Genomic DNA, 11,233 nt, shown 5'->3' with positions numbered 1-11,233 from the left:
TCAATTACCATGCTTATGTCGTGTTACAAAGTCTCTCTAACACGTTTTTCCAATTACCAAAGTATGGTTATGTTAAATTACGCAAAGTGTGCGTGAAAAGAGTTGCTAGATTAGTATGTCGCGTCTCAAGTCTCTTTAACGCGTCGTTCCGATTACCTAGGCATGGTTAGGTTATTTTATGCAAAGTGTGCGTGAAAAGTGACGCTAGATTAGAATGTCGCGTCTCAAGTCTTTTAACCCGTCGCTCCGATTACCTAAGCATGGTTAGGTTATATTACGCAATGTGTGCGTGAAAACTGTTGCTAGGTTAGTATGTTGCGTATCAAGTCTCTTTAACGCGTCATTCCGATTACTTAAGTTATATTACGCAATGTGTGCATGAAAACTAATTGCTTGGTTAATATGTTGTGTCTCAAGTCTCTTTAAAGCGTCGTTCCGATTACCTAATCATTGTTAGGTTGTATTACGCAAAGTGAGCGTAAAAGTGACACTCTGGCGCGTTTCATGTATCTTTAACGCGTCGTTTTGATTATTGTACTTATGTCACGTCACAAGTGTCTCTAACATGTCGTTTTGATTACCTAATCATGGTTAGGTTATGTTACACAAAGTGTGCGTGAAAAGTGACAATAGATTAGTATGTCGCGTGTCAAGTCTCTTTAACGCGTCGTTTCGATTACCTAAGCATGCTTAGGTTATTTTACACAAAGTGTGCGTGAAAAGTTACGCTAGATTAGTATGTCGCGCCTCAAGTCTCTTTAATGCATATTCCGATTACCTAATAAGCATGGTTAGGTTACATTACGTAAAGTGTGCATGAAAAGTGACGCTAGATTAGTATGTCGCGTCTCAAGTCTCTTTAACGCGTCGTTCCGATTACCTAAGCATGGTTAGGCTATATTACGCAATGTGTACGTGAAAACTGTTGCTAACGTATGTCGTGTCTAAAGTCTCTTTAACGCGTCGTTTCGATTACCAATGCCTATGTCACGTCAAAAGTTTCTCTAACGCGTCGTTGCAATTACCCAAGCTTGGTTAGGTTATATTATGCAAAGTATCTCTTTAACGCGTCGTTCCGATTACCTGCGCATGGTTAGGTTATATTATGCAAAGAGTGCCTGAATAGTGACGCTAGATTAGTATGTTGCGTCTCAAGTCTCTTTAACGCGTCGTTCCGATTACCTAAGCATGGTGAGTAAAAAATGACACTGAATTAGTATGGCGCGTCTCAATTCAATTTTACGCGTCGTTCAGATAATCTAAGCATGGTTAGGTTATATTACGCAAAGTGTGCGTAAAAAGTGACTCTAGATTAGTATGGCGTGTTTCATCTCTCTTTAACGCGTCGTTTTGATTACCATGCTTATGTTCCGTCTCAAGTCCCTCTAACGCGTCGTTCCGATTACCTAAGCATGGTTAGGTTATATTACGCAAAGTGTGCGTGAAAAGCGACGCTAGATTAGTATGTCGCGTCTCAAGTCTCTTTAAAGCGTCGTTCCGATTACCTAAGCATGGTTAGGTTACACTACGCAAAGTCTGCGTAAAACGTGACGCTAGAATAGTATGGCGTGTCTCAAGTCTCTTTAACGCGTCGTTTTGATTACCATGCCTATGTCGCGTCTCAAGTCTCTCTAACGCGTCGTTCCGATTACCTAAGCATGGTTTAGTTATATTACGCAAAGTGTGCGTGAAAAATGATGCTTGATTAGTATGTCGCGTCTCAAGTCTCTATAATGTGTCGTTCCGATTACCTAAGAATGGTTAGTTTATATTACGCAAAGTGTGCGTGAAAAGTGACAATAGATTAGTATGTCGCGTCTAAACTCTCTTTAACGCGTCGTTCCGATTACCAAAGCTTGGTTATTTTATATTACACCAAGTGCGCGTTAGAAGTGTTGCTAGATTAGTATGTCGCGTCACAAGTCTCTTTAACGTGTTGTTACGATTACCTAAGCATGCTTAAGTTATACTACGCAGTGTGCCTAAAAAGTGACGCTAGATTAATGTGGCGCGTCTCAAGTCTTTTTAACGCATCGTTTCGATTTCATGCTTATGTCACGTTACAAGTCTCTCTAACACATCGTTCTGATTTCCAAAGCATGGTTAGGTTATATTACACATAGTGTGCGTAAAAAGTGACAATAGATTAGTATGTCGCGTTGCAAGTCTCTTTAGCATGTCGTTCCGATTACCTAAGCATAGTTATGTAAGTTCTCATTAAAAGTGTCGCTAGATTAGTATATCGCGTCACAATTCTCTTTAACGCGTTGTTACGATTACCTAAGCATGGTTAGGTTATATTACGCAAAGTGTGCGTAAAATACACGTTACATTATATGGCACGTCTCAAGTCTCTCTAACGCATCATTTCGATTACCATGCTTATGTCATGTTACAAGTCTCTCTAACACGTCGTTCCGATTACCTAAGCATGGTTAGGTTATATTACGCAAAATGTGCGTGAAAAGTGATAATTGATTAATATGTCGTGTCTCAAGTTTCTTTAACGCGTCGTTCCGATTACCTAAGCATGGTTAAGTTATTTTAAACAAATTGTGCGTGAAAAGTGACGCTAGATTAGAATGTCGCGTCTCAAGTCTCTTTAACGTGTCGTTAGGATTACATATGCATGGTTAGGTTATATTACGCAATGTGTGCGTGAAAACTGTCGCTAGGTTAGTATGTCGCGTCTCAAGCCTCTTTAACGCGTCGTTCCGATTACCAAAGCATGGTTAGATTATATTACGCAAAGTGTGCGTAAGAAGTTACGGTAGATTAGTATGCTGTGTCTCAAGTCTCTTTAACGCGCCGTTCCAATTACCTAAGCATGGTTAGGTTATATTACGCAAAGAGTGCGTAAAAAGTGACACTAGATTAGTATGACGCGTTTCAAGTCTCTTTCACGCGTTGTTTCGATTTCCATGCATATGTCGTGTCACAAGTGTCTCTAACGCCTCGTTCTGATTACCTAAGCATGGTTAGGTTAGATTAACCAAAGTGTGCATGAAAAGTGACACTAGATTAGTATGTCGCGACTCAAGTCTCTTTAACGCGTCGTTCTGATTACCAAAGCATGGTTAGGTTATATTACGCAAAGTGTGCGTGAAAAGTAATGTTAGATTTGTATGGCGCGTCCTATGTCTCTTTAATGCGTCGTTCCGATTACCTAAGCATGGTTAGGTTATACTACGCAAAGTGTGCGTGAAAAGTGACACTAGATTAGTATGTCACGTCGCAAGTCTATTTAACGCATCGTTCCGATTACCTAAGCAAGGTTAGGTTATTTTACACAAAGTATGCGTGAAAAGTGACGCAAGACTAGTATGTCGGGTCTCAAGTCTCTCTAACGCGTCGTTTCGATTACCTAAGCATGGTTATGTTATATTACGCCAAGTGCGAGTTAAATGAGTCGCTAGATTAGTATGTCACGTCACAAGTCTCTTTAACGAGTCGTTATGATTACCTATGGATGGTTAAGTAATACTACCAAAAGTGTGCGTAAAAAGTGACGCTAGATTAGTATGACGCGTCTCAAGTTATTTTAACGTGTCGTTTTGCGTAAAAAGTGACACTAGATTAGTATGGCGCGTCTCAAGTCTCTTTAACGCATCGCTTCGATTACCATGCTTATGTCACGTTACAAGTCTCTCTAACAAATCGTTCCCACTACCAAAGCATGTTTAGGTTAACGCAAAGTTTGCGTGAAAATTGACAGTAAATTAGTATGTCGCGTCTCAAGTCTCTTTAACGCGTCGTTTCGATTACCTAAGTATGGTTAGGTTACTGTACACAAACTGAGCGTGAAAAGTGTCACTAGATTAGCATGTCGCGTCTCAAGTCTCTTTAACGCGTCATTCCGATTACCTAAGAATGGTTAGGTTATCTTACGCAAAGTCTGCGTGAAAAGTGACGCTAGATTAGTATGTCGCGTCTCAAGTCTCTTTAACGCGTTGTTCCGATTACCTAAGCATGGTTATATTATATTACGCCAAGTGCGCGTTTAAAGTGTCGCTAGATTAGTATGTCGCATCCAAGTCCCTTTAACGCGTTGTTACAATTACCTAAGCATGGTTAAGTTATATTACGCAAAGTGTGTTTAAAAAGTGACGCTAGATTAGTATGGTGCGCCTCAAGTCTCTTTAACGCATCGTTTCAATTACCTAAGCATGGTTAGGTTATTTTATGCAAAGTGTGCGTGAAAAGTGACGCTAGATTAGTATGTTGCATCTTAAGTCTCTTTAACGCGTCATTCCGATTACCTAAGCATGGGTAGGTTATTTTACGTAAAGTGTGCGTGAAAAGTGACGCTAGATTAGTATGTTGCGTCTCAAGTTTCTTTAGCACGTCGTACTTATTAGCTAAGCATGGCTAGATTATACTACGCAAAGAGTGTGTGAATAGTGACTCTAGATTAGTATGTCGCGTTTCGAGTCTCTTTAACACGTCGTTTCGATTACCATACTTATGTTGCTTAACAAGTGTCTCTGATGCGTCATTCTGTTTATCAAAGCATGGTTAGGTTATATTATGCAAAGTGTGCGTGAAAAGTGACAATAAATTAGTATGTCCTGCCTCAAGTCTCTTCAACACGTCGTTCTGATTACCCATGGATTTGTTATATTACGCCAAGTGCGCGTTAAAAGTGTCACCAGATTAGTATGTCACGTCACAAGTCTCTTTAACGCGTTGTTACGGTTACATAAGCACGGTTAGGTTATATTACGCAAAGCTTGTGTAAAAAGTGAAGCTAGATTAGTATGTCGTGTCTCAAGTCTCTTTAACGCGTCGTTTCAATTACCATGCTTATGTTACATTACGAGTCTCTCTAACATGTCGTTCTGATTACCTAAGCATGGTTAGGTTATATTACGCAAAGTGTGCTTGATATGTGACAATAGATTAATATGTCGCGTCTCAAGTCTCTTTAACGCGTTGTTACGATTATCTAATCATTATTAGGTATTTTACACAAATTGTGCGTGAAAAGTGACGCTAGATTAGTCTGTCGTGTCTCAAGTCTCTTTAACGCGTCATTCCGATTACCTAAACATGGTTAGGTTATATTACGCAATGTGTGCGTGAAAACTGTCGCTAGGTTAGTATGTCGCATCCCAAGTCTATTTAACGCGTTGTTCCGATTACCTAAGCATGCTTAGGTTATATTACGCAAAGTGTGGGTGAAAATTGAAAAGTGACGCTAGATTAGTATTTCGCGTCTCAAGTCTCTTTAACGCGTCGTTCCGATTATCTAAGCATGTGTAGATTATAATAAGCAAAGAGGGGTTAAAAAGTGACGCTAGATTAGTATGGCGCGTTTCAAGTCTCTTTAACACATCGTTTCGATTACCATGCTTATGTCGCGTCACAAGTGTCTCTAACGCGTCGTTCTGATTACCTAAGCATGGTTAATTTATATTACGCAAAGTGTGCGTGAAAAGTTACAATAGATTAGTATGTCACGTCTTAAGTCTCTTTAACTCGTCGTTCTGATTACCTAAGCATGGTTAAGTTATATTACGCAAAGTGTGCGTGAAAAGTGACAATAGATTAGTATGTCGCGTTGCAAGTCTCTTTAGCATGTCGTTCCGATTACCTAAGCATAGTTATGTAAGTTCTCATTAAAAGTGTCGCTAGATTAGTATATCGCGTCACAATTCTCTTTAACGCGTTGTTACGATTACCTAAGCATGGTTAGGTTATATTACGCAAAGTGTGCGTAAAATACACGTTACATTATATGGCACGTCTCAAGTCTCTCTAACGCATCATTTCGATTACCATGCTTATGTCACGTTACAAGTCTCTCTAACACGTCGTTCCGATTACCTAAGCATGGTTAGGTTATATTACGCAAAATGTGAGTGAAAAGTGATAATTGATTAATATGTCGTGTCTCAAGTTTCTTTAACGCGTCGTTCCGATTACCTAAGCATGGTTAAGTTATTTTATGCAAATTGTGTGTGAAAAGTGACGCTAGATTAGTATGTCGCGTCTCAAGTCTCTTTAACGTGTCGTTAGGATTACATATGCATGGTTAGGTTATATTACGCAATGTGTGCGTGAAAACTGTCGCTAGGTTAGTATGTCGCGTCTCAAGCCTCTTTAACGCGTCGTTCCGATTACCAAAGCATGGTTAGATTATATTACGCAAAGTGTGCGTAAGAAGTTACGGTAGATTAGTATGCTGTGTCTCAAGTCTCTTTAACGCGCCGTTCCAATTACCTAAGCATGGTTAGGTTATATTACGCAAAGAGTGCGTAAAAAGTGACACTAGATTAGTATGACGCGTTTCAAGTCTCTTCCACGCGTTGTTTCGATTTCCATGCATATGTCGTGTCACAAGTGTCTCTAACGCCTCGTTCTGATTACCTAAGCATGGTTAAGTTATATTACGCAAAGTGTGCGTGAAAAGTGACTCTAGATAAGTATGTCGCGTCTCAACTCTCTTTAACTCGTCGTTCTGATTACCTAAGCATGGTTAAGTTATATTACGCAAAGTGTGCGTGAAAAGTGACGCTCAATTAGTATGTCGCGTCTCAAGTCTCTTTAACGCGTCGTTCTGATTACCTAAGCATGGTTTCGTTTTATTACACCAAGTGCGCGTTAAAAGTGTTGCTAGATTAGTATGTCGCGTCACAAGACCCTTTAACGCGTTGTTACGATTACCTAAGCATGGTTAGGTTATATTACGCAAAGTATGCGTAAAAAGTGACGCTCTAGATTAGTATGGCGCGTCTCAAGTATCTTTAACGCGTTTTTTCGATTATCATGCTTATGCACGTCACAAGTCTAACACGTCGTTCTGATTACCAAAGAATGGTTAGGTTATATTACGCAAAGTGTGCATGAAAATTGACAATAGATTAGTATGTCACGTCTCGAGTCTTGTTAATGAGTCATTTCGATTACATATGCATGGTTAGGTCATTTTACATAAAGTGTGCGTGAAAAGTGACGCTAGATTAGTATGTCGCGTCTCAAGTCTCCTTAACACGTCGTTCCGATTACCTAAGCATGGTTAAGTTATATTACGCAATGTGTGCGTGAAAACTGTTGATAGGCTAGTATGTCGCGTCTCAAGTCTCTTTTACGCGTCGTTCCGATTACCTAAGCATGGTTAAGTTATATTACGCAAAATGTGCGTGAAAAGTGACGGTAGATTAGTATGTCGTGTCTCAAGTCTCTTTACTGCGTCGTTCCGATTACCTAAACTTGGTTAGATTATTCTACGCAAAGCGTGCGTAAAGAGTGACGCTAGATTAGTATGGCGCGTTTCAAAAATCTTTAACACGTAATTTCGATTACCATGCTCATGTCGCGTCACAAGTGTCTCAAACGCGTCGTTCTAATTACCAAAGAAAAGTGTGCGTGAAAAGTGACAATATATTAGTATGTCGCATCTCAAGTCGCTTTAAAGTGTCGTTCTGATGACCTAAGCTTGGTTAGGTTATTTTACGCAAAGTGTGCGTGAAAAGTGACGCTAGATTGGTATGTCGCTTCTCAAGTCCCTTTAACGTGTGTTCCGATTACCTAAGCATTGTTAGGTTATATTACGCAAAGTGTGCGTGAAAAGTGACCCTAGATTAGTATATCGCGTCTCAAGTATCTTTAACACGTCGTTTCGATTACCAAAGCATGGTTATATTATATTACGCCAAGTGCAAGTTAAAAGTATCGCTAGATTAGTATGTCGCATCACTAGTCTTTTTAACGCATTGTTATGTTACCTAAATATGGTTAAGTTATATTACGCAAAGTGTGCGTAAAAAGTGTCGTTAGATTAGTATGGCACGTCTCAAGTCTCTTTAACGCATTGTTTCGATTACCATGCATATGTCACATTACAAGTTTCTTTAACACATCGTTCCGATTACCATAGCATGGTTAGGTTAAATACACAAATTGTGCGTGAAAAGCGACAATTGATTAGTATGTCGCGTCACATGTCTCTTTAACCCGTCGTTCCAATTGGTCATGGTTGGGTTATTTTACGCAAAGTGTGCGTAAAAAGTGATGCTAGATTAGTATGTCGTGTCACAAGTCTCTTTAACGCGTTGTTCCAATTACCCAAGCATGGTTTAGTTATATTATGCGATGTGTGCGTGAAAACTGTTGCTAGGTTACGTTCTAATTACCTAATAATCATGGTTAGGTTATTTTACGCAAAGTGTGCGTGAAAACTGACGCTAGATTAGTATGTCGCGTCTCAAGTCTCTTTAACGCGTCGTTTCGAATACCTAAGCATGGTTAGGTTATATTCCGCAAAGCGTGCGTCAAAAGTGATGCTAGATTAGTATGGCGCGTTTTAAGTCTCTTTAACGCATAATTTCAATTACCGTCGTTCTGATTACCTAAGCATGGTTAGGTTATATTACGCAAAGTGTGCGTGAGAAGTGACGCTAGATTAGTATGTCGCATCTCAAGTCTCTTTAATGTGTGTTTCGATTACCTAAGCATGGTTAGGTTATATTACGTAAAGTGTGCGTGAAAAGTGATGCTAGATTAATATGCCGCCTCCTAAGTCTCTTTCATGCGTCGTTCCGATTACCTAAGCATGGTTAGGTTATATTACGCAAAGTTTGCGTAAAAAGTGACGCTAGATTACTATAGCGCGTCTCAAGTCTCTATAACGCGTCGTTTCGATTACCATGCTTAAGTTGCTTAACAAGTGTCTTTAACGCGTCGTTCTGATTACTTAAGTATGGTTATGTTATATTATGCAAAGTGTGTGTGAAAAGTGACAATAGATTAGTATGTCGCGCCTCAAGTCTCTTTAACGCGTCGTTCCGATTACCTAATCATGGATATGTTATATTACGCCAAGTGCGCGTTAAAAGTGTCGCTAGATTAGTATGTCACGTCACAAGTCTTTATAACGCGTTGTTACGATTACTTAGGCATGGTTAGGTTATATTACGCACAGTATGTGTAAAGAGGGACGGTAGATTAGTATGTCGCATCTCAAGTCTCTTTAAGGCATCATTTTGATTACCATGCTTATGTTATGTTACAAATCTCTCTAACACGTCGTACCGATTACCTAAGCATGGTTAGGTTATATTACGCAAAGTGTGTGTGAAAAGTGACAATAGATGAGTATGTCGCGTCTCAAGTGTCTTTAACGCGTCATTTCGATTATGTAAGCATGGTTAGGTTATTTTGGGCAAATTGTGCGTGAAAAGTGACGCTAGATTAGTATGTCGCATCTCAAGTCTCTTTAACGTGTCGTTCCGATTACCTAAGCATATTTAGGTTATATTACGCAATGTGTGCGTGAAAACTGTCGCGAGGTTAGTATGTCGTATCTCAAGTCTATTTAACGCGTCGTTCCTATTACCTAAGCATGGTTAGGTTATTTTACGCAAAGTGTGCGTGAAAAGTGACGCTAGATTAGTATGTCGCCTCTCAAGTCTCTTTAGCGCGTCGTTCCGATTACCTAAGTATGGTTAGGTTATATTACGCAAAGAGTGCTTAAAAGGTGAGGCTAGTTTAGTATGGCGTGTTTCAAGTCTCTTTAACATGTCATTTCGATTACCATGCTTATGTCGCGTCACAAGTGTCTCTAACGCGTCGTTCTGATTACCTATGCATGGTTAGGTCATATTACGCAAAGTGTGGTCGATAAATGACAATAGACTAGTATGTCATGTCTTAAGTCTCTTTAACACATCGTTCCGATTACTTAAGCATGGTTAGGTTATTTTACGCAAAGTGTGCGTGAAAAGTGACGCTAGATTAGTATGTTGCGTCATAAGTCTCTTTAACGCGTCGTTCCGATTACTTAAGCATGGTTAGGTTATGTTATGCAACGTGCGCGTGAAAACTGTTGCTAGGTTAGTATGTCGTGTCTCCAGTCTCTTTAACGCGTCGTTTTGATTACCTCATGGTTAGGTTATATTACGCAAACTGTGCGTTAAAAGTGTCGCCAGATTAGTATGTCGCGTCACAAGTCTTTGTAACGTTTGTAAACATTTGGATTAAATCGCTAAAAAGGTGAAATATTTGGTTTTGTTTTGTAACGTTTGTAAACGGTTGGCTAAAACTGCTATAAAGGTGAAACGTTTGGATTTTAAAAAAAGACTAAACTCATAAAAAAAAAAGATAGACCGATCGTTCGAGTCGTCCCAATTCATTTAAGCCAGTATAGATATCAACAAAAGAAGGGAGCGCCGTCTTCGCAAACATGAATAGATTAGGAGAGATGGAGCTTGTACAGTACTACCAGTACCAGAAATGCATCTCCTTCGCCCGCGCGCGATAGCTCTACCTGGCGTGCCGTGCCGCCTTGTATGCAAGCGAAGCGCTATTGGCGGCAATAGAATAAATAGCTCACTAAGCGATGATTGATGTAGCCCCCCACCTCTGAAAGCTGAAGGAAGGCAGTGCCCTCGATTGTTTTATTCTAGAGAGAAGAAAAGAATTATGGCGCCCCAAAACCGTGACATCCAGCAGCAGCATCCCCTTGCGTGCGAGAGACTTCTAGAAAAAAATTATAAGTCATCACCGGAAAGAGAGGGATTCGAACCCTCGGTACGAATAACTCGTACAACGGATTAGCAATCCGACGCTTTAGTCCACTCAGCCATCTCTCCCGATTGAAAAAGGATACTTACTATGTTACATACAAGTAAGGCTTGAAAAATAAAAAAAGCCTTTATTCTTTATGCTTTCTTTATTTTATTACTTTACTTTCAATTTTCAGAATTCTTTCAGAATTCCTTTTTATAGTTCGATTTTTTTTATATGGTTTTATATGGAGCTATAAAATTTAATTGACCCGTTATTTAATATATCCTATTAATTATTCTATTAATATTCATTATTCTAATTATTATATTCATTTTATTGTATTAATTTAATTAATAATTTTTAATTAATAATTCATTTTATAATTAGTTAATTTTTTAATTAATTTTTAAAACAGAATAAAATATTTATATAAAAATAAAATATATTTATATAAAATAAAATATATATATATATATATATATATATATAATAAAATATAATAATAAATATATAAAAGAAAATAATATATAAAATATTATAAATAATTTCAATAAATAATATAAGAAAAATATAAGAAATGTAAGAAAATATTCGTATATATTTAGTATATAATTTAATGGAAAATACAACTCTAAAATAAATATAGAAAACTTTCATCAGTAAGCTAGATTAGTATGTCCAGTCTTAAATCTCTTTAACGCGCCGTTCTGATTACCTAAGCATG

The 11,233-nt window shown here is 38.6% G+C and overlaps 1 non-coding gene across 1 annotated transcript; it reads right to left on the bottom strand.

The window, feature by feature from the left end:
- Positions 1-10,504: 10,504 nt before the first annotated feature.
- TRNAS-GCU (transfer RNA serine (anticodon GCU)) lies at positions 10,505-10,592 on the bottom strand. Its single transcript has one exon. It is a non-coding gene; the product is annotated as a tRNA-Ser (tRNA).
- Positions 10,593-11,233: the final 641 nt, after the last annotated feature.

Source organism: Mercurialis annua, linkage group LG4, assembly GCF_937616625.2.
Source record: "Mercurialis annua linkage group LG4, ddMerAnnu1.2, whole genome shotgun sequence".
Classification (NCBI taxonomy): Eukaryota; Viridiplantae; Streptophyta; class Magnoliopsida; order Malpighiales; family Euphorbiaceae; genus Mercurialis; species Mercurialis annua.
The sequence above is the reverse complement of the archived record's forward strand: the minus strand, read 5'-3'. Positions and strand labels throughout refer to the sequence as shown.